Genomic DNA, 24906 nt, shown 5'->3' with positions numbered 1-24906 from the left:
AACCTGATTTGGATATGGGTCTCTATCATGGACTGAGAGTGAGAATGGAGCAGAGAGGGGGGAATCATGTTTGGGGAAAGGGTAAGGGAGAGGGGAGGGAGTGGAAAGCACCAGAAAGACATTTTGTAATGATCAATAAACCAATTATTTGGAATCTAATGACCTTGCTTGGGTTCTCAGGGCTGGGTGTGTCTGCACCCATGCCCTGCCCTGGCATTCCTTCTCTGCCATCTATCCCAAACCCCTCCTGTGGTGCTCCACCCTTGCCTTTCCCAATATCCTTTGCTCCCACCAGATTTGCAAGCTCATTCTTCACTCCATGTTGACAAATACACAGTATAAAAGTCTTAGGCACCCTAGATATATATATGTGCCTAAGATTTTTGCACAATACTGTGAATACAAATAGGGCGTGTTGTAGTCAGAGATAAAAATAGCAAATTTCTTACTGGTCCAGTTCCATCACATACTGTATATAGCATTGTCCACTGTTTTATCAGTGCTCTTTACCAAGGCTCCTTTTAACTACTGGTCTCCTAATCAATGTTTGCTTCTGATACAGTCCTACTCCTCACAGGAGCCACTCATTCCTTAGGGGAAGATGAAGAGAGGAACAAAAAAAAAATCCTAATGGATATTCACCAGCATCCACCTGTTAATTAGGAAGCACATCTGCAGAGGATTAAAAAAAACTGATACTGTTGCTTGGGCAGCCAGTATTGTTTACTTTGTGCAAAAATATATTTCAATAGATATTTCCTTTCTTATCACGCTCAGGCTTTGTAATCCATCATATTCACACTGTTGTTCCCCAATCTACAAAACAGTGAAACTTGTTTAAAGATTAGTGAAGGAGAGAACAAACTTTTATTTGCAAGAGAGGCTCATTGTTTCCCACTACCAGTTAATTGCACGCAGTCACTCTAGCGTGACAGCAAACAAGTTAGGTAGAATCGTGGAGATTTAAAGCAGAGATGGAGGGATTCAATTTGGGTCGATGAAGAACTAATCCTATCTCCCATCTCTTGGTCCGTAGCCTTGTGAGTTATGGCGCATATGGTGCTCATCCAGGAACATCTTAAATCTGGTAAGGAGTTCTACCCGCACCGCCCTTTCAGACATTGAGTTGCAATGCCCCATCTTCCTGAGGGCAAAGAAAATTTATCAGGCCCCGCTTAATACATTGGGCAATTATCTGTATTCAATTAGATTTTGACCTCTCTTCGAAGGGAATTTGGTCCTTTACATGATTGGTACTGATTGGAAATGATTGGTCATCAGGCTGGATTTGACTATGTACAGTAGATAGAGAAAGGTTGGTCAGTCAGGTGAAATTCCTTCTCCTCTTCCATTGGTTAGATTTGCCGAGAAATCTTGAAGTTGAAGTTGTATATATAGGAATGTATTGTCTCTGAGTTTGCTTTAGCTTTCTGTTGATCAATGTGTATTAATTTGTTGACCTCAATGTGCATTTATCTGGGTCTTTCTTACCATGAAACATCCTCAGAAACTACAATGATTCAACCTTGGTTTAGGAGATTTTAGACAGATGACCAAAATGTAATAGGGTTTAAGAGAGTATTTCATTTAGATAACATTAAGTCGACAATGTCAATTCTAAACAGTCCTAAAGAAAGTTAGAATTTGGACATCCAAAGTGCACATTTTAAATGGAATAGTTGTTGGAGAGCACAAGGGTGGTGGATGAATGGCATTTTAGACAATCTTTTTCATGGAAAGAGGTAGATGGGAGATCAGCCAAGAGTACTTAAATAAACATGAAATCATTTCCCAGAATTTTACGCAACTTCTTAATCTTTCCTTTAAATTATGATTGCCGTCATCTTCTCTGTTAGTCTTAATTATTCATTCACTTGGTTTCCAGTGATATTAGAATTGTTTAGGAAATGTCATCAAATCTGCTCAAAAATTCATACTCTTCTGCTGAGATTTAGATTGTTTTCTAAGTACATTATCGTTTGAGTGCAATAAGAGGATTATATTGGGGAAGAATTTTTATATTACACTAATAAATAAATCTTAAATAAAAACAGAACATGTTGGAAATTCTCAGCAGGTCAGGCAGCAACTGTGGAAGGGATACAGCCTTAAAACTTCAGGCACTTCATCTTGATTCCCAATTGAAAAATGTCAGTAGTATTATTAAAAGTTGCAGAAACATGTGAAGGGGCAGAGAAGAGGGAGGACAGAGATTGAAAGATGAGTAGAGAGAATAACTTATGAAACTAAGTCTCTTTGGGACATTAATTTTATTGTCTTCTCTATCTTGTCTGTCGTAATCTCAAAATAAAAAGTGAAACTCTGCTGTCTATAAACCAAACTGTAACTTTGTCCCATCTACTATCAATCCAGTTGTCTCTCCTAAATATAAAATAGAAATCGCTGGAAGTACTCCACAGGCCAGGCAGTATCTGTGAAGAGCAAAGCAGAGTTAATGCTTAAAGTCAAAGGCCATGACAATATAAGAAACCAAACTGCAGAGATGATCAGGGAAGAAAGGGTGGGGCAGAGGGAATATTTCTGATGGAGTGGGGCCAGGATTGAGTGGGTTTTTCCACTTTTTAATGGAGCCATCTGGTTAATAGGGCAGTGAGTGCAGTTAGAGGGGAAGAACACAGAGAGACATGTTAAAGCAGCGAAATTCAGATCAAACTTGTGAAATCAGAAGGAGAATGCCATAAATGCCCAGCAGATAGCCAGAGTCTGTAGAGAGAGACAAACTCTCTTAATGATGAAGTATTAACTGTTTCTCCCTCCACGGCATGGTGGCATAGTGGTTAGCATAGTACCTGCAACCCAGGTTCAGTTCCTGCCGCTGTCAGTAAGGAGCTTGTATGTTCTCCCCGTGAGAGCGTGGGTTTCTTCTGGGTGCTCTGGTCTCCTTCCAGATTCCAAAAACCTACCGGCGGGTAGGTTAATTGGTCATTGTCAATTGTCCTGTGGATAGGCTAGGGTTCAATCAGGGGTTGCTGGGTGGCATGGCACAAACAGCCAGAAGGGCCTATTCTGCACTGTATATCTAGCTATCTAAATCAATCAATCAGTGCTTCGCTAAGCATCGACGCTCCGTCCGCCAGAAAAAGCGGGATCTCCCAGTGGCCACCCATTCCACTCCTCATTGCTAAGTCTATCCATGGCCTCCTCCACAGTCGTGATGAGGCCGCACTTAGGCTGGAAGAACAACACCTTATATTCCATTTGGGTAGCTTTCAACCTGATGGCATGAAAATCGATTTCTCAAACTTCCAGAATTATTCCACGGCCCCCCGTCCCCTCTCCTTCACCATATCCCATCCTCTTTTTCCTCTCTCACCTTATCTCCTAGCCCGCCCACCACCTCCCTCTGGTGCTCCTCACCCCTTTTCTTTCTTCCATGGCCTTCTATCTCTTTCACTAATTTACTTCCCAACTCTTTACTTCATCACTTCCCCTCCAGGTTTCACCCATCACCTGGTGTTTCTCTCTCCCCTCCCCCACCTTTTAAATCTACTCCTCGGCTTTTTTTCTCCAATCCTGCCGAAGGGTTTCGGCCCAAAACGTTGACTGTACTCTTTTCCTAGTCGCTGCCTGGCCTGTTGAATTCCTCCAGCATTTTGTGCATGTTGCTCAGATTTCCAGCATCTGCAGATTTTCTCTTGTTTGTAATAAATAAATGCTGCCTGACCAGCTATTTCCAGCATTTTTCTGCTTTTACAACATTCTCACTCACCTGACACACAGAAGCAAGCCATGGATGATTGTTAGTATTTTCAGTTCTTTTTCTCATTAAACCTTTTCAGTACACCTTTGTACCCCTCTGTCCCTCATTTGTACACTTGAAAATGCACCCTGTGCTCACTGTGTTGTTAATCTTAACCTCTAAATGCTGCATTAAGCCTGTGCAGCTATAATGTGGCTAGTTACCTGGCACGTGAAAAAGCATGCTCATTTAAAAATAGTGCTCTGACACATAATTATTTTGTGCTTGCACCTCATAAATAAACAGGACTGCTTCAATTTATAATGACGTTTGTGTGTCTGCATTTACTTTGTTCAGATCATTGGCTTTGAGATATGCCCATAGCATGTTTATTGTTGACAGTTTCATTGCTGGTGGAGGCTTCAAGCAGAGGAAAGCAAGGGGCCCTGGGAAAGAGAAAGAGAAAAAAATACCCTATTGTGGTCCACAGTTTCATTTGCACAAATCTCAGAACTAGGCCTTTAACCTCAACAAATCTAAACCGGGTCTCCATTAAATGTAGATCTTTTCTTGAGTATTATTAGCCTTGCTTTGGACAGTTGTTTCTTAGGAGTTTATTGAGTGCCAGGTATTAACTTTGGAACCAATAAAAAGACCGAGAGACAAATAATGACTTGTAACAAGATATTTGGTGGGTGAACCCTAGTCTGGGTCGATTAAAATGAGTCCTGTACTGCAGTGAAATCTTTACGTTTCACATTTGAATTTCAGTAGTTATGGTCTTGTGAACTTAAATCTGTCAACACTCCCTTATATCCCCATAGTCAGCCTGTTAACATCTGCTGTTGGCACAGAGCACCAGGGATTCTTTGCTCTTGTGTGTTCTATTTTTTTTCACAGCTCTACATACTTCTTAATTAATAGAAAAGTTAAGATGTAATTCAAAGCGTCAGGGAAAAAAATCTGTAAATTGGAAGAAACGGTTTACATACTTCCATGTGTTACAGCGAAGCAATAGTTCTAAAGCTGTAAGGCCAACATGAATCATTGGGTCCCTTCAATTTCATATGTAATTCTAATTGAAATGTTTGTTAATCCACACTAACTGTGTTCAAGCTGTGCTAATAATTATACACAGCAGCATGGGGTATGGAAGTCACAAAGTTTTTCAACCAGTGATGCATACGCATAGCTCTTGTACTGCCCTGTAACCTATTACAATAACATTATTGTCTGTCTGACTTTGATTGCCACTGTGTTAAGTGGGGAATGTCGCTGAATTATGTCCTTTGTGTGAGAATATGTTCTTTGTGTGAGATGTGGGAATTCTGGGAGACCTCCACTCTTACTGATAACTACATCTGCACAAGGTGCATCGAGCTGAAGCTCCTTAGGTACCCTGTTAAGGAACTGGAGCTGCACCTCAATGACCATCGACTCATATGGGAAATTGAGGAGGTGATAGGCAGGAGCTAGAGGGAGATAGGTACCTGGGTGACTGTCAGGAGAGGGAAAGGGTCGAGGCAGCCAATGCAGAGTACACATGTGGCAGTTCACCTCAGTAATAAGTATACCACTTTGGATACTGTTGGGTGGAAATGAAGCTGCATTGACTGGGTCTCTGGTACCAAGTCTGGCTCTGTGGCTCGGAAGGGAAGGGCAGAGAAGAGGAGAACAGTAGTGATAGAGGTTCCCATAATTAGAAGAGCAGAAAGCAGATCATGTGGACATGAAGGGGACTCCCAGATGGTATGTTGTCTCCCAGCTGCTAGGGTCATGGATGTCCTAGATCGGGTCCACAGCATTCTAAAGGGGGCAGGCTGAACAGCCGGGGTCGAGGTTCATGTTCGTGCCAATGACATAGGAGATTCTGAAGAATATAGGGAACTAGGCAGACAGCTGAAAGGCAGGACCTCGAGGGTAGTAATCCTGGATTGTTGCCTGCGCACATGCCAGTAAGGGTAAGAATAGGATGATTTGGCAGATGAATACAAGTCTGAAGAATTGGTGCAGGGGACAGGATTTCGGATTTCTCGATCATTGTGAACTCTTCTGGGGAAGGTATGATCTGCACAAAATGGACAGGTTACGCCTGAAACCAAGGGCGACCAATATTCTTTCAGGCAAGTCTGCTAGAGGTATTGAGGAGGGTTTTGAACTACTATGGTGTGGGAATCAGAACCGGAGTGATGGGGCTGAGGATGGGGCAGTTGGGATACAAGTAGATGCAGTGTGTAGTGAGACTGCAAGGAAGGACTGGCAGATAATAGGGTAAAATTGCAGTCAGTGGGATGAGTTAAAGTATTACAGGGGGCCAAAATTGAAACGGGTGATGAATCCGGGCTGAAAATGTTATATTTGAATGCACACAGTATATGGAATAAGTGTGATCTTGTACCGCACTTAGAGATTGGCAGCTATGATGTTGTGTGCATCCCTGAGTCGTGTCTGAAAGAAGATCATAGTTGAGTGCTTAACATCCAAGAATACACATTGTATAGAAAGGACAGGCAGATAGGTAGAGAGGTTGGTAAGAAGGAAATCAAATCCTTAGAAAGAGGTGACAAAGGACTGGAAGATATAGAAACTTTATGTGTAGAGTTAAATACCTGCAAGGGTAAAAAGACCCTGATGGGAGTTATCTACAGGCTTCTGAACAGTAGCTATGACGTAGGCTGCAAGTTACATTGGGAGAGAGAAAATGCATGTAATAAGGGCAATGTTGTGATCATCAAGGGGGATTTCAATATGCAGGTAGATTGGGAAAATCAGATTGGTGCTGAATCCCAAGAGAGGGGATTTGTAGTATGCCTGTTAGATGGCTTTTTAGAGCAACTTGTGGTTGAGCCCAGTGGGTGAATGGCAATTCTGGATTGAGTGTTATGTAATGACCCAGATTTGATTAGAGAGCTTAAGGTAGAGGAACCCTCTGGAGACAGTGATCATAATATGATAGAGTTCACTTTGGAGTTTCAGAAGGAGGCTAAAATCAGATGTATCAGTTTTACAGTGGAATAAGGGGAATTATAGAGGCATGAGAGAGGAGCTGGCCAAAGTTGATTGACGGGGACACTAGCAGCAATAGATGGTACTTTCAGGGAAAATTCAGAAGGCACAGGAAAGATACATCCTGAAGATAAAGAAGTCTTCTAAAGGGAAGAGGAGGCAACCATGGCTGACATGGGGAATCACAGACAGCATAAAAGCTAAAAAGAGGGAATATAATATAACAAAAATTATTGGGAAGATGGAGGATTAGGAAGCTTTTAAAAACAACAGCAGGCACCTAAAAAAGTCATAAAGAGAAAAAAGTTGAAATATGAAAGTAAGCCAGCCAATAATATAAAAGAGGATACAAAGGGTTTTTTCCCAGATATATAAAGAGTAAAAGAGAGATGAGAATGGATATTGGGCTACTGGAAAATGATGTTGGAGAGGTAGTAATGGGGGACAACGAAATGGCAGATTAACTGAATAAGTATTTTGCACCAGTCTTCACTGTGGAAGGTACCAGCAGAATGTCAGAAATGTGAGAGTGTCAGGGGCAGAAGTGATTGTGGTTTCTTAAGAGAAGGTGCTTGGGAAGCTGAAAAATCTGAAGGTAGATAGGTTGCCTGGACCAGCTCGACTATAGCTCAGGGTTCAGAAAGACGTAACTGAAGTCATTAAGGAGGCATTAGTAATGATCTTTCAAGAATTACTAGATTCTGGAATGGATAATGAGGATTAGAAAATTGTTAACATCAATCCACTCCTTATGGAGGGAGGGAGGCAGAAGAAAGGAAATTATAAGCCAGTTAGCCTGACTTTGGTGGTAGGAAATATGGTAGAGTCGATTTTTAAGGATAAGGTTTCAGAGTACTTAGAAGCAGTTGATAAAAAATGGCCAAAGTCAGTATGGTTTTCTAAAGGGGAAAACTTGCCTGACAAATCTGTTCGAACACTTTGAGGAAATAACAGGCAGGATAGACGAAGGAGAGTGAGTGGATGTTGCTTATTTGGATTTTCAGAAGGCCTTTGACAAGGTGCCATACATGAGAATTCTTAACACGGTAAGAGCTCATGGTATTATAGGAAATGTACCAGCGTGAATAAAAAATTGGCAGGCTGATAGGAGGCAAAGAATGGAAATAAGGGGCCATTTCTGGTTGGCTGCCAGAGACTAGTGGTGAGCCAGAGGGATCAATGTTGGAACTGCTTTTCACATTATATGTCAATGACTTGGATAACGGAACTGATGGCTTTGTAGCCAAGGTTGTGGATGATACAAAGATAGGCGGAGGGACAGGTATTTTTGAAGAATTATGTTGTCTGCAGAAGGACTTAGACAGATTAAGGGAATGGACAAAGAAGTGGCAGATAGAATATAGTGTAGGGAAGTGCATGGTTATGCATATTGGCAGAAGGAATAAAGATGTGGACTGTTTTCTAAATGGGCAGAAAATTCAAAAATCTGACATGCAGAGGGACTTGGGAATCCTCGTGCAGGGCTCTCTAAAGATTAACTTGCAGGTTGAGTCGGGGGGTAAGGAAGGCAAATGTAATGTTAGCATTCGTTTCAGGAGGACTAGAATACAAAAGCAATGATGTAGTGCAGAGGCTTTCAAAAGCATTGATCAGACTGCACTTGGAGTATTGTGATATGTCGGCCTTGGAGAGGGTCTGGAGGAAGTTCACAAAAATGATCTCAGGAATGAAAGGGTTAACATATGAGGAACGTTTGATGGGCATGTACTCGCTGTAATTTAGAAGAATGTTGGGGGGGCGGTCTTTTTGAATTTATTGAATATTGAAAAACCTAGATAGAGTAGATGTGGAGAAGATGTTTCCTATAGGGGTGGAGTCTAGGATGAGAAGGCACAGCCTCAGAATAGAGGGACATCCATTTAGAACAGAGATGAGGAAAAATATCTTTAGCCAGAGTGTGGTAAATCTGAGGAATTCATTGACGCAGACGACTGTGCAGGCCAAGTAACTGGGTCTATTTAAGGTTCTTGATTAATAAAGGCATCAAAAGTTACAAGGAGAAGGCAGGAGAATGTGGTTGAGAGGGATAATAAATTAGCCATGATGGAATAGCTGAGCCGAATCGATGGGCTGAATTGTCTAATTCTGCTTCTATGTCTTATGGTCTTAATTCACAACTAAATGCTAGTATTTCAACTAGTGGTATTTCCAGTTCATCAAATAGGATTAAAAACACCTTTCATTCTCTCAGTCAACAATTGCAATACTAGGTATAAACCAGGGCATCCAAACATGGTTGGTCTTGATAAATAAATAACTGATCATCTCCTTTATATTTTAACCAAGTCTTCAAGGATTCAAGTTATGTATAATACATAGCCCATGTAATTTATTTATAAAGACAAAATGTGAATTTTCTGTATTGGGGGGTTTCAAATGCAATTTGTCACACAGCTAAATGATGTATTCTTATTAGTCTCACTCAATTACAAAGTCATTGCTCTGCATTCTGTATGTTTGTTAATGAACAGAACATTGTCTGTTAGTGTAATAATACTGCTATTGCCAATGATGGTAACAGTAATGACTTCTTTAGATTGCACTGAGTTTTTTAACCACCTGTCAAAATGTGAAAATTATAAATTAACACATTGTTGTTTAATGTACAATTTCACATATGCTTGTGGATGGATAGAGAGAGTAAGTCTGCATGGGTTGGGGGAGGGCTGTTCATATTTATAATCCATGTGTTTCACTGAAGACAAAGCTCATTTTGCTCAGTATAAGACTTTACAAAAGTAGGCATCTGCATTAATAAAAATAATCACACATTCAAAGTGTTTGATAGGTTATTCTTATTGAAGTGGTATTTAAGACGGAATGACTGTGTAATTCGCACTGTTCTTTCATAGGGTCTGTGTGTAAAAATGCAATATGAATAAAATCTGTTAAGCATTGTGTAGTCATAAGACATTGAGTTATACAGCATAAAAACAAGCCCTTTGGCTCATCTTGTCCATACCAACCAAGATACCCCTTCCAAGTTAGTCTAATTTGCCAGCCAGCTTATGACTAATAGCCTTCCAATCCATGTGCCTGTCCAAGTATCTTCTAAAAGTTGTTACTGTGCATACCTCACCCACTTCTGGCAGATCATTCTACTTAGATACTACTCTACCATAATAACTGAGTTAATGATAACCTGGAATGGTTCTTACTATGCCATAAGAACCGAGGTAATGGTTACCTTGACGTCTTCACAAAGACGGGAACCATTGGAGTCGTCCATTTACTTACAATCACTGGCTCCAATACCTTATTCTGGACTAGTCTATCCACTTCATTCTCTACTTTTGGGTTGAGGGCATATGGAACAGTTCTTGCTTTCAGGCATTTGGGTGTTCTGTCAGGCTTAACAGTGATTCCTTTCATACTGTCCAGTTCTCCGTTGAATTTTTTTGCATGGTTCTTCAATACCTCTTGCAGAACAGTGCTCTCATCAATCAAGTGCACTTCCTGCCAGTTGAGTTTGATCTGCTCCAATCACAAATGGCTCAGAAGCACTGGGTAACTACCTTTAACAATGTACAATGGAAGTTTCTTTCTCTGTTCGTTAATCTGCACTGTAACACGTACTACTCCCTTTACAGGAACATCCTCACCAGTGTAAGTCTTTAAAGTCAACCCTGCCCCTTCTAGGGTGAGATGCTGCAATTTCATCTTGTAAACTGTCTCTGACTCCATTGGTACTGTAGCACCTGTGTCCACCTGCACCCTCACTGTGGCCCCATCCAATTGTGGCCCAATGACCCAATAAGCCGTCTGTATCCTGAAACAGATAAAACATGGAAAGTTTCTTCAACCACAGAGTGAGAGACACTCAGCCCTTCCTCAGTATGCTCCATCTTGTTCATATGTTGCTTTTTGTTTTTCCATAAGTCATTTTTCTTTATTGCTGTATTTTGGTTGTCAGTGTCTTTTTACTTTTATAGGAGTGTTCAATATATGCCTTTTTGCCACAGCATCAGTTGTATAAATCCTTATACCAGCATTCTTTTGCTGAATGCCCCATTTTGCCACAACAGTAACAATGATGGCCAATTGCTATCTTATTCTTAAAATCAAACTTTGGAAGATGCGCTTAATAGCTCCGCTTGATCTGCCATCTCCTTAGCAGTACTAATCTCAATTGCCTTCTGTAACATTAGTCTGTCTTCTGTAAGCAAATGTTTCTGAATTGCCTCACTACGCAGACCACTTACGAATCAATCATGTAATGTGTCATTCTGCAGCTGCCCAAAATCAGAGTTCAGACAATTGCTTCATCACCTCTACAAACTGTGAAATAGACTCACCTTCCTGTGATTCCTTTTATGAAATCTAAACCTTTCAGCAATAGTCAAAGGTTTAGGTGAACAGTGGTCCTTCAAGCCTTTAATTATGGCCTCATAATGTTTACAGCCACGCTGAACAGGGTGCACTAGACTGCGTAATAAATTAAACGCATTTGCACCCATCACAGTCAGAAAAGCTAGAACATGAATATCATCTGAAATTTAATTTGTCAGCGCAAAATATTCAAATCTTTATGTATATGAACTCCATTGCTCTGTTGTTTTGTCATATGGCCCCGTACTTCCAAACATTCTCACCATTTTCAAACACAATCACCTTCCAGAAAAGTTAACTAGTCTTATCCGTCTCTCTCTCCCTCTCTTATTTGTTTTATTTAACCGTCACCTTCTCATTCTCTCCCATCAGTTTCTTCGCTCGCCACACGTCCTGTGGCCAGTTTCTTTTCGCTCACCCACATTACACAGCAGTACACCGCAGTACACCGCCAGTGTTGCACATGGACTTTTCTTGCCAAAGGGGGGAAAAAACCCAACAAATATCACGTGAGGACTTGTCACCTTGTCGTCAGTTGTTATGCTTGTGGTACTGGGAAGTCAGGTGGGCGTGAATAACACACACGTGAGACAGAGGGGAGAGGAACAAATGTGCAGCTGTTTATTTTGCATCTACTCAGAATGCCCTCTCACATTACATTCAGCACATAACACACAGGGAAGCTTGACAGCAATCCACAAGGGTCAAAATAGAAGTGAATACGTAACAAGTGGTCTGTTAGCTCATTTCTCAATCTTCCATGCTCTGAGACCCTAAATAAATAATAAATAATAATATTCTAGCCTGTCCAACTTCTCCCTGTAACTCAGTTCTCAAGTCACGGCAACATCCTTGTAAATCTTTTCTGTTTTCCAGTTTAATAATATCTTTTTATAAGACGGTGACCAAAACTGAACACAATTCTCCAAATCCAGCCCCATCTGTGACCTGCGTAACCAGACAAGGACCTCCAAATTTTTAAACCATTGGTTTTGATGAAAATCTCACGCATTATAATTTTGGACTATGTACATCTAGTCACAGAATATTTTCAGTGCACATTGTCATTCTTCTAGTGTCATTTTCACACATAATGCCATCAGAGTGCTCAGTGTTCCCTTATGACATTCCAACAGAAATAACTTCTAAAAGTCGTGACCTACAAATTTCTGTTCTATAACTTCATTGTGAGAAAACTAGGAGAACATCTTGGGGTAAGTCATCAAGTAGACACGAATCAAAGTGATTGGAACATCAGTGTTTTGGTCCCTGCAGAGTCTTTACTGCTCAGTACATTACAATCAGCTTTGCTGTGCTTCACAGTGCCTAATGAATATCATCACGGCAGACCTATCAGCGGCAATCTCTGTAGCCTGTGTCTCGCAGTGACTTGGGACCAGTTGTGGCAGGGGACATGATTGGTACCAGAGCTTCTAGTGTAATGTGACTACAGTTGCTTATGACACAGGTACCCCCAGCACAGCACCCTCTTCATTCTTAGCTCCCTAACAGCTTTGTGTCATTGCCTCTGGCTTCCAGGGAGCTTGCATGCAGGACTAACACAGCACTTGGATGCTCAGCTGATGCTGTGAATTAGTACACACAGCATTCTGTCAAGGAAAATAGCGCAAATAAGTTTTTAAAAAAGTGATTTTCAGAAATTAAGCTTACTTAGTTGTAAGTCCCTAACTGAGCGCTTTGCATACCAAAAATGGGTGAAATGCAACTTCTGGGTAAAGTTATCCTTTCAGTTAAGAATAAATGTATATTTATTCATCAGCATTTACATTTTTGGGAGCCTGCCTTTAATTAATTTCAAACACATGTTTTGTACTTCATAAGATATTATGGCTCTCATATATTTTTGCAATTTATGGCAAATACAGATTTTCTGCATCTCTTGATAACAGTTGGAAATTGAAAAATACTGAATTTAGTGCATTTAACAAAAAATAGCTAAAACTTCCAACATCGTCTCCCACACCAGGTTTACATTGCTAATTATGTGTACCTGACATCCTGCCTGAGCTTCACCCCACTACTTGATCAGTAAGGGAACAATCAAAAAGGAAGCAATTTCAGTTTTCCTACTCTTTCCAAATAACTGAAAATTGTGGGTTATCCTCATAGCCCTCTAGAAACCTACCTATGACCAGAGTCTCTGATGCAAACCATTCATGAATATTTGCAATATGGACTTTGATTTTAAATGCAGAATGCCTGCAGATCTGAGTTTTAATATTCATGAGATGTGGATGTGCATCGAGTAGATAGAATGGTTTATTTGGGATTTTATCTCTTTAGACAGTGATGAGAGTTCATTCAATTAGGGCTGAGATTAGGAGAAATCTCTTTATTCAGTTGGTTGTAAATCTTTCGATTACTCTCCCCTAGCAGGGTTGTGGATTCTCAGTCATTGAGTATGTTTAAGGCTAAGATTGAGATAGCCTTGAACATCTCAGGGATCCCAGTGAACAGAGGGCAAAAGAGAGATGAGGTAGAGGATGGAAAATGGTCTTACTAAATGGTGGAGGAGACTTGAGTGACAATATAACTGACTTCTCCTTCTGACTCTTGCTAACAGAGCTTAGAATCCAAGGTCATAACCTCAGGGGCCAGTCATTTAACACTGAGAAGAAGGAGAGCTCCTTCTCTCTAAGCTCTGTAGACCTTTGTAATTCTCTCCCCCACAGCTCTCTGGACATATGAGTCATTATAAATACGTTCAAGGCTAGAATTTTTGGACTATGAGGGAATGGATAGTTGTGGGGAGTCAAACAAGGAAATAAGTTTCAGGCAGAAAATCAGCTAGGATCTGATACCTTGATTCCATTCTTAGTGTAGGTAGACATAAAGGTCAGCCAAGGCATGATGGGCCAAAGGGTGTTTGTTGTACTACTCTATAACTTTGGACTCTGTGATGTTACAGAATATATTAGACAGGCTGTATGACCTTCTCCTGTTCTTATTTCCTATTTTCTTAATGGTCAACATAAAATATATTTGTGCCTTTGTTAAAAAAGCAAGCCATGAAATTCTCCTGACCATGGTCTGTCAGGGCGATGATAGAGATTATACTTTCTGGAGAGGGTGATCTGTGAATGCTTATTATGGATGATTACTCTGCATTCTCAGTTCTTCCAACTCATTGGCAATTTGGTCTCTAATGGCGCTAAACTGGTCTCTTAAAAATGATTGGAATTAATGTAATCTTTACTATCCTCTGTTACTAAAACATGGTGTAGTGTATTAATGATAGAGTCATAACTTGTTGATGACTTATTAATGCTAATTAACCTTCAATGAACTTTAATATTTTGTGAACTGAGTGAGCTGTTTGCTTTAAAGCCATTATTATTCAGTCCTAATGGGCATTCCCACAACTCAACATGTTAAGTGCTAAGGCAAACACATTAATGGTTAATATATATTTCAAGCACTTTTTGTGCTTTATGCAATCTTACTTCATAAGTGCCAACTTATAAAGGACCTCCAAGCTAATGGAATGAAATTAATATTCTGCCATTATTCACTGTATACACTCCATGTTTTTGCAGATATTTGGTTCTTAATCAAAACCATTTATTCCAGTTATTACAGGAGAAGAAAACAATGATAATCCCCTCTAGTGTTTCTTAATTTCCTCTCCATTGCCCTCTTTTGGACATGATTCCTCTATTGTGTCCTCTATTTTCCTATCTGACTGAGGTGTGGAAAACAGCTCATCCCTGGCCTTTCCCCAACTCTGTCTTCTCACTGTCCAGCTCTCAGTCTTTCATGCTCCTCTTATCCCTTCTCCCAGACCAGTTCTCTAGCACTATTTTTGATCTGTTTTAACACTGGTAGACATAAGTACAGGGAAAGGGGTCAGAGAGGATCTGAGGAAGAACTAGGTGGTTGGAATCTAGAATGGATTGCCCAAGGGACTGGTGGAGATAGAGACTCTCAGAAAACTAATCTAGACAAATGAATTACCAAAATGCTGAAACCTGTACCAACAAACAAGATGCTGGAGGAACTCAGTGGGTCAGGTAGCATCAATGAAGGGAAATAGACATTCGACATTTTGGGTTGAGACCCTATATCTGGATGACCTCAGGAAACCTTTGCACCCTCTGTTTTGAACATCCCATTGCCCCCATTGCCTGAGTCACTGAGTTCTTCCAGCAGTTTGCTTTTGGGAAAGGATATTGTAAGTTCAGTCAAAAATTTTAAGAAAAGAAGCAAAAGCAAGTTTTTGGAAGCTGAAATCAGTCAAAGGCTTTGAGCAGTATAAAATAACCAGGAAAAAATGTAAACAAGAAATTAGGAGGGGTAAAAGGAACTATGAAATGCCTTTGACAAACAGGATTAAGGAGAATCCTAGGCATTTTATACATACATTATGGGAAAATGAGTAGCGAGGGAAAAGGTAGGACCACTCAAGGACAAAGGATGAAATTTATGCATGGACTCACAGGAAGTGGGTGAGGTCTTTTAATGTGTAATTTGCATCTGTATTCACCGGGGAGAAGGATATGGATAATGGTGAGATTAGGGAAGGGTATGGTGATATCCTGGGGACATGTCAGTTTTAAGAAGGAGGAGGTTTTGAGTGTCTCGAAAAATTAAAGTGAAAAGTCCTGAGAGCCTGATGAGATCTATCCTTGGATATTCGAAGTTCAAAAAGTTCAGAGTACATATATGTCACCATACTCATCCTGAGAGTCATTTCCTTGAGGGCATTCACTGTAAATAAAAAGAAACACAATAGAATCAATGAAAGACTACACAACAACACAAAAAAACAACCAATGTGCAAAAGACAACAGACTGTGCAAATACAAAAAGAAAAAAAACAGAAGTATGATAACAAATAAATGAACAATAAATATCGAGAACATGAGATGAAGAGTCATTGAAAGTGAGTCCACAGGCTGTAGGAACAGTTCAGTGTTGGGGTGAATGAAGTTATCACCTCTGGTTCAAGAGCCTGATGGTTGAGGGGATAGTACTGTTCTTGAACTGGTGATGTGGGTCATGAGGTTCCTGTACCTCCTCCCTGATGGCAGCAATGAGAAGAGAACATGATCTGGATGGTGGGGATCCTTAATGATGGATGCTGCTTTCCTACAACAGCACTCCATGTAGATGTGCCCAACAGTGGGGAAGGTTTTACTTGGGCTGGGCTGTACTTTTTGATGTCTTTTCCACTTAAGGGTATTTGCATTTCCATACCAGGACATGATGAAACGAGTCAATATTCTCTCTACCACACATCTATAAAAGTTTGTCAAATTTTTCGATGACGTGCTGATTCTTTGCAAACTTGTAAGAAAGCACAGGTCTACCATGTTTTGTTTTTCTTAATGGTACTTACGTGCTGAAGTTCAGACAGATTCTGTGAAATTATAACATCAAGGAATTTAAAGTTGCTGATCCCCTGATGTGGTGGCACCACTCAGCCAGATTTTTGATTTCCATCCTATATGCTGATTCCTCACCACGTTTGATTTGGCCAATAACAGTGGTGTCATCGGCATACTTAAATATGGTATTGGGGCTGTGTTTAGCCTTACTGTTATAAGTGTAAAGCGAGTAGAGCAGGAGAGCTAAGCACGCAGCCTTGTGGTGCGCCTGTGCTTATGATGATTGTAGAGGAGATGCTGTTGCCAATCCAAATTGACTGGGGTCTGCAAGTGAGGAAATTGAGGATCCCGTTGCACAAGGAGGTATTGAGGCCTAGGGTCTTAGAGCATATTGATTAGCTTTGAGGAGATGATAATATTGAATGCAGAGCTGTGGTCAATGAAGAGCATTCTGATGTATGCATCTTCACTGTCCAGCTGTTCCAGTGTTGAGTGAAGAGCCAATGGGATGGCATCTGCTGTTGACCTGTTGTGCTGGTAGGCAGATTGGAGCAGATCCAAGTTGCTCCTCAGACTGGAGTTGATATGTTTCATCACTGACCTCTCAAAGCACTTCATTACAGTGGATGATAGGCATTGAGGCAGGTTACCATGTTCTTTTTAAGCACCGGTATAAATGAAGCCTTCTTGAAGCAGGTGTGTTCATCAGACTGCTGAGGCAAGAGCTTAAAGATATCAGTGAACACGCCAACAAGTTGATTAGCACAGCTATTTAGTACTCGGCCAGGTACCCTGTCTGGACCGGATGCTTTCTGTGGGTTCACCCTCCTGAAGGATGCTCTCACATCGGCCTCAGAGACTGAAATCACAGAGTCGCCAGGAGCTGTGGGAGTTACTGAAGTTGCCTCCATGTTTTGATGGTCAAAGTGAGTAAAAAAATGTGTTGAGCTCATATGGGAGCGAAAGGTTGTTTTCACTTATGTCGCTTGGCTTCTCTTTGTTAGAGGTGATATCAGTCAAGCCCTGCCACAGCTGTTCAGCATAATTCTGTGGCCCGGAACTACCACTTCACATGTGAGATAGCTTCCGGAGGTCATACCTGTATCTTTTGGCCTTTACTTGGGCACCACTGATCTGGCCCTCAGCAAGTTGTGGATCTCTTGATTGCTTCTGGTTGGGGAAGACTGAATGATTTTGTGGGAACGATTGTTTCTAAGACTGATTCTATAAAGTCCTTGACAACCATGGAATATTCATTCTGATCCTCTGATGAATCCTTGAACATGGCCCCGTCCATCAATTCAAAGTAGTCCCATAGCTGTTCCTCTGTCACTCCTCTGAGAGAGGGAAGGGGAAAGATTGCTGGGGCAATGACCGAGACTGGAAGACTGGAGAACAGCAACGTTGTTCTTTTGTTTAGGAAGGGCAACAGAGACAAATGAAGAAATTATAGACTGACAAGCCTTACATTAGTGGGAGCGAAATTATTGAAGAATGCTCTTATTGACGTGAATTACGAGCATTTGGAAAAGCAATAATTTATTTCTGGTAGTCAGTTGGCTTAATGTGTGAGGTCCTTTCTCACAAATTTGCTAGAGGTTATTGAGGACATGGTGAAAATGATTGATGTGAGTAGGACAGTAAATGTTGTCTTCACAAACTTCGGTAAAGTACTTGACAAGCCCTTCATGGTAGGCTGATCCAGATTAGATCATATGGGATCCATGGTGAATTGGTAAACTGGATTCATTGGCTTGGTCAAAGAAAACAGCAGTAGTAGTGAGTTACTCTGACTGGAAGTCTGTGACCAAAGGTGTTCTGCAAGGATCAGTGCTGAAACCCTTGTTATTTGTGATATAGATTAATAATCTGGATGAAGAAATAGATGGTAACTGGTGCAGTAGGTTTGCAGATGAAATGAGAATTGGTAGAGTTGTTGATAGCGAGGAAATTTATTAAATGATGGAGCAGGAATCGTGGCTAGAAATCGTGGTGGAGAAATTGCAGATCGATAGCATGTATCATAGTCAGAGCAAGATTGTGCAAAAACTTAGTACAAAAAAATCCAGAGAGACAATTCCGGAATAGTGCAAGAGGTGTCTGCAATGTTCGGTTGCTGACTGCAGTGATTAAGATTTTGCCAGTCAGTTCAATACTTGATGGTCATAGGAAAGTAGCTGTTGCTGAACCTGGTGTTGTGGGACTTTGGGCTTCTGGACCTCCTGCCTGATGGTAGTAGTGAGAAGAGATCTGGATGGTAAAGATTGTGGTGACCGATGCCACCTTCTCGAAGCAACACTTCTGTCAAGCTGTCAATGACGAGGAGGGCTGTGCCCACTATCATCTGCAGCTTCCTGGACGAAAGTGGTTGGGTAGTACTCGGGACCTTGATTTGGTTTGGAGGACAGGACTTGGCTGTTGGAGTTGTGATTGGTTTAAAAGGAAGAGCTAGTGACTTGCTCTCAGGGCACGATGGTAGTGCTTTGGGGGTCTGAAACAGATCTGCCATCAAGGGTAATTGGCTGAGGATCTGCTAGCTCTAGTCTGACCTGCAACCCCTTGATGACAAAGGCCTACTTCAGTATGAACCATCAGGCAGCATCCAAACCACACGGACAGGAAGTGGTGTCCAACTGGAAAGTGACCACCCCATGCCCTTCATCTGGTTCTGGTTCCACCTGCCATTTACCCCTCTTCTAATGGTTCCCATTATCACCTCCTTTACTTACCTGAGTCCAACACTGGTGACCTTTTGTGTTCCTGCTCATCTTCCTCCAGCAGCTGTCTCCAACCCACCCCTCCTCCCAAACTTTTTCCATCTTCCTCTCCTTCTTTGTCTGTCTTTGTCTGCTTCCACGTGTAATTCATGTGCTGCTGTCTGTCAACTCCACCCCTGCTCACCTCCCCAACCTGGTGCGACCTGCCTGTCATCTTTCACCCTTCCTCAGTCCACCAGTCACCTCAGGCTCTTGACTCACTCTCAGTCCTGACGCAGAGTTTTGACTCAGTGCTCCCTTCCCACCAAAAATGCTGCTCGACCCGCTGAGTCTATCCAGCAGATCTGGTGTTGCTCCAGATTTCAGCATCTGTGGTCTCTTGTGTCTCCCTTGCACTCTTATCCATTGGCTTGTGTGAACATTGTGACACCAAGAAATGCTTATCTCACCTTCCAATTCAATATTCCCCGCTGTACTGTTGCAGCACAACTTCTCTATTCTTGTATTCTAGATCTCTGAGGTATTTTGTCTATTGGAGTTTAAAAGACTGAGGAATTGAAGTCATCCTGTTGGTGATAATTGCACAGTAATAAAGCATATTATTTTCCTGAGTAAATGGATGCTTTATAATTATCAATACTTAATGCAGAGAGAAATCACGTCAAGAAGAAACAAAAATTACTGAATTTAATGCCTGCATCTCGAAAGTATGTGGTTTTGTTTTTAAAAATAATTGCAACTTTGCAAGTTATTGGTGAAATACTACGCGGATAATTATTTCTTTTGGGTTCTTCTTTTTAGCAATCTCTCATTTTTTGACATGTTTTTTTTTGTTCTCTCTCTTACACAGAAAGAAGATACGGAACAAGCTTCTTTGAGATTGTGCCCACTTTGTGGCCTGTCCTCCTGATGTCCTCTGCTTGCCCCTCAGTCATGCATCACTCTTTCTGTCACATTGAACTCCAGATGCTCCTACCCCAGAGAAATGTTCTGACTCCAGCAATTCTTCTTCATTCTCACTAACAATTTGGTAATGAAATATTGATTTTTAGTTAGATTCATATTGATGCTATTAGGTTTGCATCGATAAATCATGTTGGGCTCCTCTACGAACAGATATAGAGCGCTGTACTGAACTCTGGAGATTACGTCCAAGTACACTGATGTTTTAATTTGATGGATCTTTCACCATTAGAGGGGTAAGAGTGTGTGTCAGGAGACAGGGGGTAGGAGAAGCAAGGTGATAATAAGAGAGGAAGATGTTATTTTCCCCCATGTTTTTCTCCTGTGTTTTTTTTAAAACTAAGCACCTACGTTGACATATTCATTGATGGGAGAATGCAAATAAATTAGGAGCTGCACCGGCTAATCTGCTCAGAGTGAAGGTGATGCTCGCAAGGCAGGGAAGGACATGGTCCTCCTTATCTGAGCGTGCTCTGGACTCCTTGTATGTGTCTGCAATCTCAGGGCTTGTGTGACCTTTTTCCACACCCCCTCCCCCTTCTCAATACGGAAAGGAACATGGATGAATGCAAAACAGCTGCTCTGTACAACGACATGTCTGCATCAACAGCCAGACGGGCGGCCAGTCTTCACCGGAAAATGAGCAGCATTGATGGTGGATCTTAACTCATTACCATTGTGTAGGGTCAAGTACCCCAGGACTGTAAGGAGTGGATCAACGGATATATAAGTGTCAGCAAAGAAGACTGATCGTGTACGTTAAAGTGTTCAATCTGCTGGACAGGACCGGCTGTTCTTCACCCCTCCCAAGTCAGGGATGCACAGAATCCTGGAAGTTTACAAATATGTTAGGATACTTATTCAATGAGCCTAAGCCTAAAACAACATTCTATATGTCTGCATAGAAAGGAATTGCACATACCAGATCATCCTTTCATCCTTGAATCCTGCTTGCCTGCCCATCGTTCATTCCACTAGGCATTGGAGGCAGCAGACGTTTAGTAGGGACTGTGTGTGTGGGGGGGTTGTTGCAGGTAAGGTTACTGCATAGCCCTGAATAGCCCTGCCCCTCTTGTATCCAGACTCTAACAAGCTGTCAATCTTCCCCTGCACCGTCACACAAGGCTGAGGATTTATGACGAGCAATCTATCAAGGATTTATGTTTGGGAGGGGAAGAGAATGGATTCAAGAATGTGGTGGGTGGGGAAGATTGAAGCTCTGATTGGATTAACAAGGCAATTTTGAGGATTGTTATGGCAAGTTACATATGCAGACCAACTCACTGTCAGTACCTCGAAGAAACTATAAGATAATCTAGACATTAAGACACATTGAATCCATCATGCACTGAATATAAAGTTCTGCAGTATTAGTTCTCTATTATAATATGGTAGGTCCTCACAACCCATAGTTTCAGAAGATCACCAGCACTCCTGTGATCTTTGGCCTTCTTGGCTGCTACTTCAACCAATAGAACATACCTATTTATTTTCCACCATTTAATCTTTCCTCTCAGCTGAATTTCTTTCAACAGTTTAGTTAAGGCCTTGTTGATTCGATACCGCACAGAAACAGACCCTTCAGCATAGCTCACCCATATCGACCAAGGTCCATCCCGTCTAAGCTCGTCCCATTTGCCTGCATTTCACCCACATATCTCTAGCCTTTCCTATCCATTGACCTGTCCAAGTACCTTTTAAATGTTGTTATTGAACCTGCCTCAACTATTTCCACTGCCTTCCATTCCATAAAGGTCTCACCCTTTGCATTAGAAAGTTCCCTGTCAGGTCCCTATTAAATCTTCCCTCTCTCAGCTTTTACCAATGTCCTTGATACCCCAATCCTGGGAAGAAGACTGTGTGCATTACCCCTATCTAGGCCTCTCATGAAGTTATACATCTCTGTAAAGTCTCCTAAACTACAATAAATAAAGTCTTGTTCTGCCCAACTTCTCCCTGTAAAGTATTCCTTAGAGTCCTGGTAAAATCCTCGCAAATCTTTTGTGCTCTTTTCATCTTAATGACATCTTTCCTGCAACAGGGTGACGGAAACTGAGCACAGTACTGCCAAGTGCAGCCTCACCAACATCCCGTACAATTGTCAAATGCCTCTCCCACTTTGGCATGCAACCGAGCATTTCAAAGTAAGTGGCACTCAATAAGTCAGGGTCAGCACACCGGGCTTCCATAAATAAGTGGAGGATGTGTGTGTGCACAGGCCATGTTGTACACAGGCTTCAGGTGAATAGGAGGTCTCATCTCTGAGGAGTGACTGCTTTGTGTCAGCAGTAAATAGTAGGTGTTTCCTCCTTTCCTGGGCTGTCTTGCCCCTAGCTGAACTGGGACAATAATATCTATAGTTTCCCTCCAAGGCATCGATTCATTCTCTTGCGGAAGTTGGCCAAAGCTTCTCCATAACTCACCCTGGAAGGCTTCCTAACAATGTGTGCGGGCTTGAAGTGGAAAGAAGAGACGGCAGAACCGTCAAACATTTCAGGCGTACCATTCTGGGGTAATGAAGCGTGCCTGCAAAAAATACCCATACAAAACTTGATAAAGATGAGCTGACACACCAGTCCAAATAGGTTCTTTTGTGTGTCTGCACACATCTGTCCATCAAGTTTTCCATCAGGATAGACAAGTAGCAATAATAGGAGCAACTGCAGGGATGGGAAAGGATAAAAGGGAAGGTAACAATTAAAATTATCTCTGTACTTCATTGAAACTGAATCAAAACTGTAAGACTGACAAGTTCATCTTTTGAATCTTTTGTTTTAGCCCCAGTACAGTAAAACTCTGATAACCTAGCGTCCCGATTGTTTGGCATCAGGCTCACTTATGAGTCCAGGATATGAATGGGAGGACCCAGTGTCTAGTTGGGATCAGCGGCTGGAGCTGGGATTACAGTGAGTGATGGGATAAGGATAGGGGCTGTGGCCCAGATCCATTATTTGGATGTTCAAAACACCAGAGGTTAGGAATTTGAGCAGGATAGTTGCAGGAGATAGAGTCCAGAGTGCCTGTATATATACATATTTTTTTCCCTTTAAGCTTATTGGGCTTGCCTGAAGATGTATTACACTAGTAATACATGTTAAAAAAGTGCTTTGGGGTATTATTGGAGTAATGTTCTATAGTCCAGAAAATCTGCCTGTAAGATACCATCAAAATCCTGAGTGTGCTAGACTATTGGAGTTTAACTTGTATAAACTTATTTAATCACCTGATCACCTGTCTTTAATGGCATGTTTCAAAGACGGAAACAGGTTTACACAAGTGATAAAAACACGATACTGACCTGCAAAGTGAACTCAGCAAAGTGCTTGTATCCTGACTCGCCAATATGTCCTGGATGCCAAACTATGTCAGAACCGGGATGGAGGGAGCTTCATGTGGTATCTGAGTTAAATAAGACTGCCACCCTGCTATTTCTAACACATTCCTGGCCTATCTCCCCTCTCAATGATAAGAATAATTAACCAGTCTGTATTTTATATTCACCCACTTACCATGCGACTAAGAGTGTCTGCTAGTAGTATTCGATTCTCTTTCACCTCACGGCTGACCCTCTTCCCATTTTAGATCTTAAGGGTAGCAGAGATCCTTGTTACCCTCTCCCTACCAGGGCATGTTGTATATTTACCCTCACTACCACGATGCAATGGTATCTGCTGTATATATGTTCAGGTACAAGACGTGTTTCCTTACTTGATCTTTTTAGTTTATATAAAAAAAGTTGAAGAAATGTAATGCTGCACTGCCCCTTTCTGGGAAGACATGTACATATGTAAAATATTTAAATGTGATAACTTAAAACACTGATTGTAGATTCTACTGTGTTTAAATTTTACCCATTGTTGGTACACACATCACTCTCGTCCCTTTGCAAGTGCACAGTACTTCCTTGCTATCTTACTGACTGCTTTGTATATTTCCCCTGAACTCACAACTTTAAACTTCTGCCACATTAGTGAGACCAACTCTTTTTTAAAATAAAATAAAATCTGAGACTTTTTTGAAGCCAGCTGGATTCCTCTGATGGTGACGGAATATGTGGATGCGTCTTAATAACCCGTGCACTTATTTATTAAAATTAACAAGAGAAAACAAATCATTTGTATGATAAAAATATATATTTAGATTTTCCAAGCACAACACTGAGAAAATGAAAAAAAAAACAATGTCTCTTTTTATGTTTCATAAAGATGTTACTACCATTATGGATCTTTTTTGCAATAACAGGCTTAATAAACACTGTAATGATATTTAAGTCACTGTGAATTGTTCTTCATGCCTTGAAGCAAGTGAGTGGATAAATGTCAGAATATCCCATGCAGTTTCTCAAAATGTCAAGTCCAGCTCCTAAATGGTGTGGTTGTAGGCTGTCTTCAATGCCACAAACATGCTCAAATGACTCCTGTCACTTTTATTTTTAATGATGTAAGCAGAGTTTGCACTGGTCTCTGGAACGGGTAGCAGATTCATCTCTAATACCAAATATCAGTCCATTCACCTTCAATCTCCCTCAGTTTCATCTGAATAGAATGAGGCAGCATATTGTGTCTTTTACCAACACATTTGATTTGAATGGGAACTGAGAGTCTGAATTGGTTGAGAACCAGGCGAACTTTGTGACAGAAATAAAATCCAATTGATTGTACCACTCACTTTGTAGAAAGGTTGCAAGACTAATTATATGATTTTTCAAAGGAATGCACTCAGTGGCCACTTTATTAGGCACAGGAATGGAATCTGGTATGCTGTTCTGCTGCTGTAGCCTATCCACTTCAAGGTTTGGTGTGTTGTGTGTTCAGAGATGCTC

General features: G+C 41.2%; 1 protein-coding gene across 1 annotated transcript in view; it reads left to right on the top strand.

Moving 5' to 3' along the window:
- tshz1 (teashirt zinc finger homeobox 1) overlaps positions 1-24331 on the top strand; it is a 250400-nt gene extending 226069 nt beyond the window's left edge. Inside the window, exon 3 of the mRNA XM_063055995.1 lies at positions 19972-24331. The gene's annotated coding sequence lies outside the window, so the exon portion shown is untranslated. The remainder of the gene's footprint in view (positions 1-19971) is intronic.
- Positions 24332-24906: the final 575 nt, after the last annotated feature.

This window comes from Mobula hypostoma, chromosome 1 (genome assembly GCF_963921235.1).
Source record: "Mobula hypostoma chromosome 1, sMobHyp1.1, whole genome shotgun sequence".
In the NCBI taxonomy this organism is placed as follows: Eukaryota; Metazoa; Chordata; class Chondrichthyes; order Myliobatiformes; family Myliobatidae; genus Mobula; species Mobula hypostoma.
The sequence above is the reverse complement of the archived record's forward strand: the minus strand, read 5'-3'. Positions and strand labels throughout refer to the sequence as shown.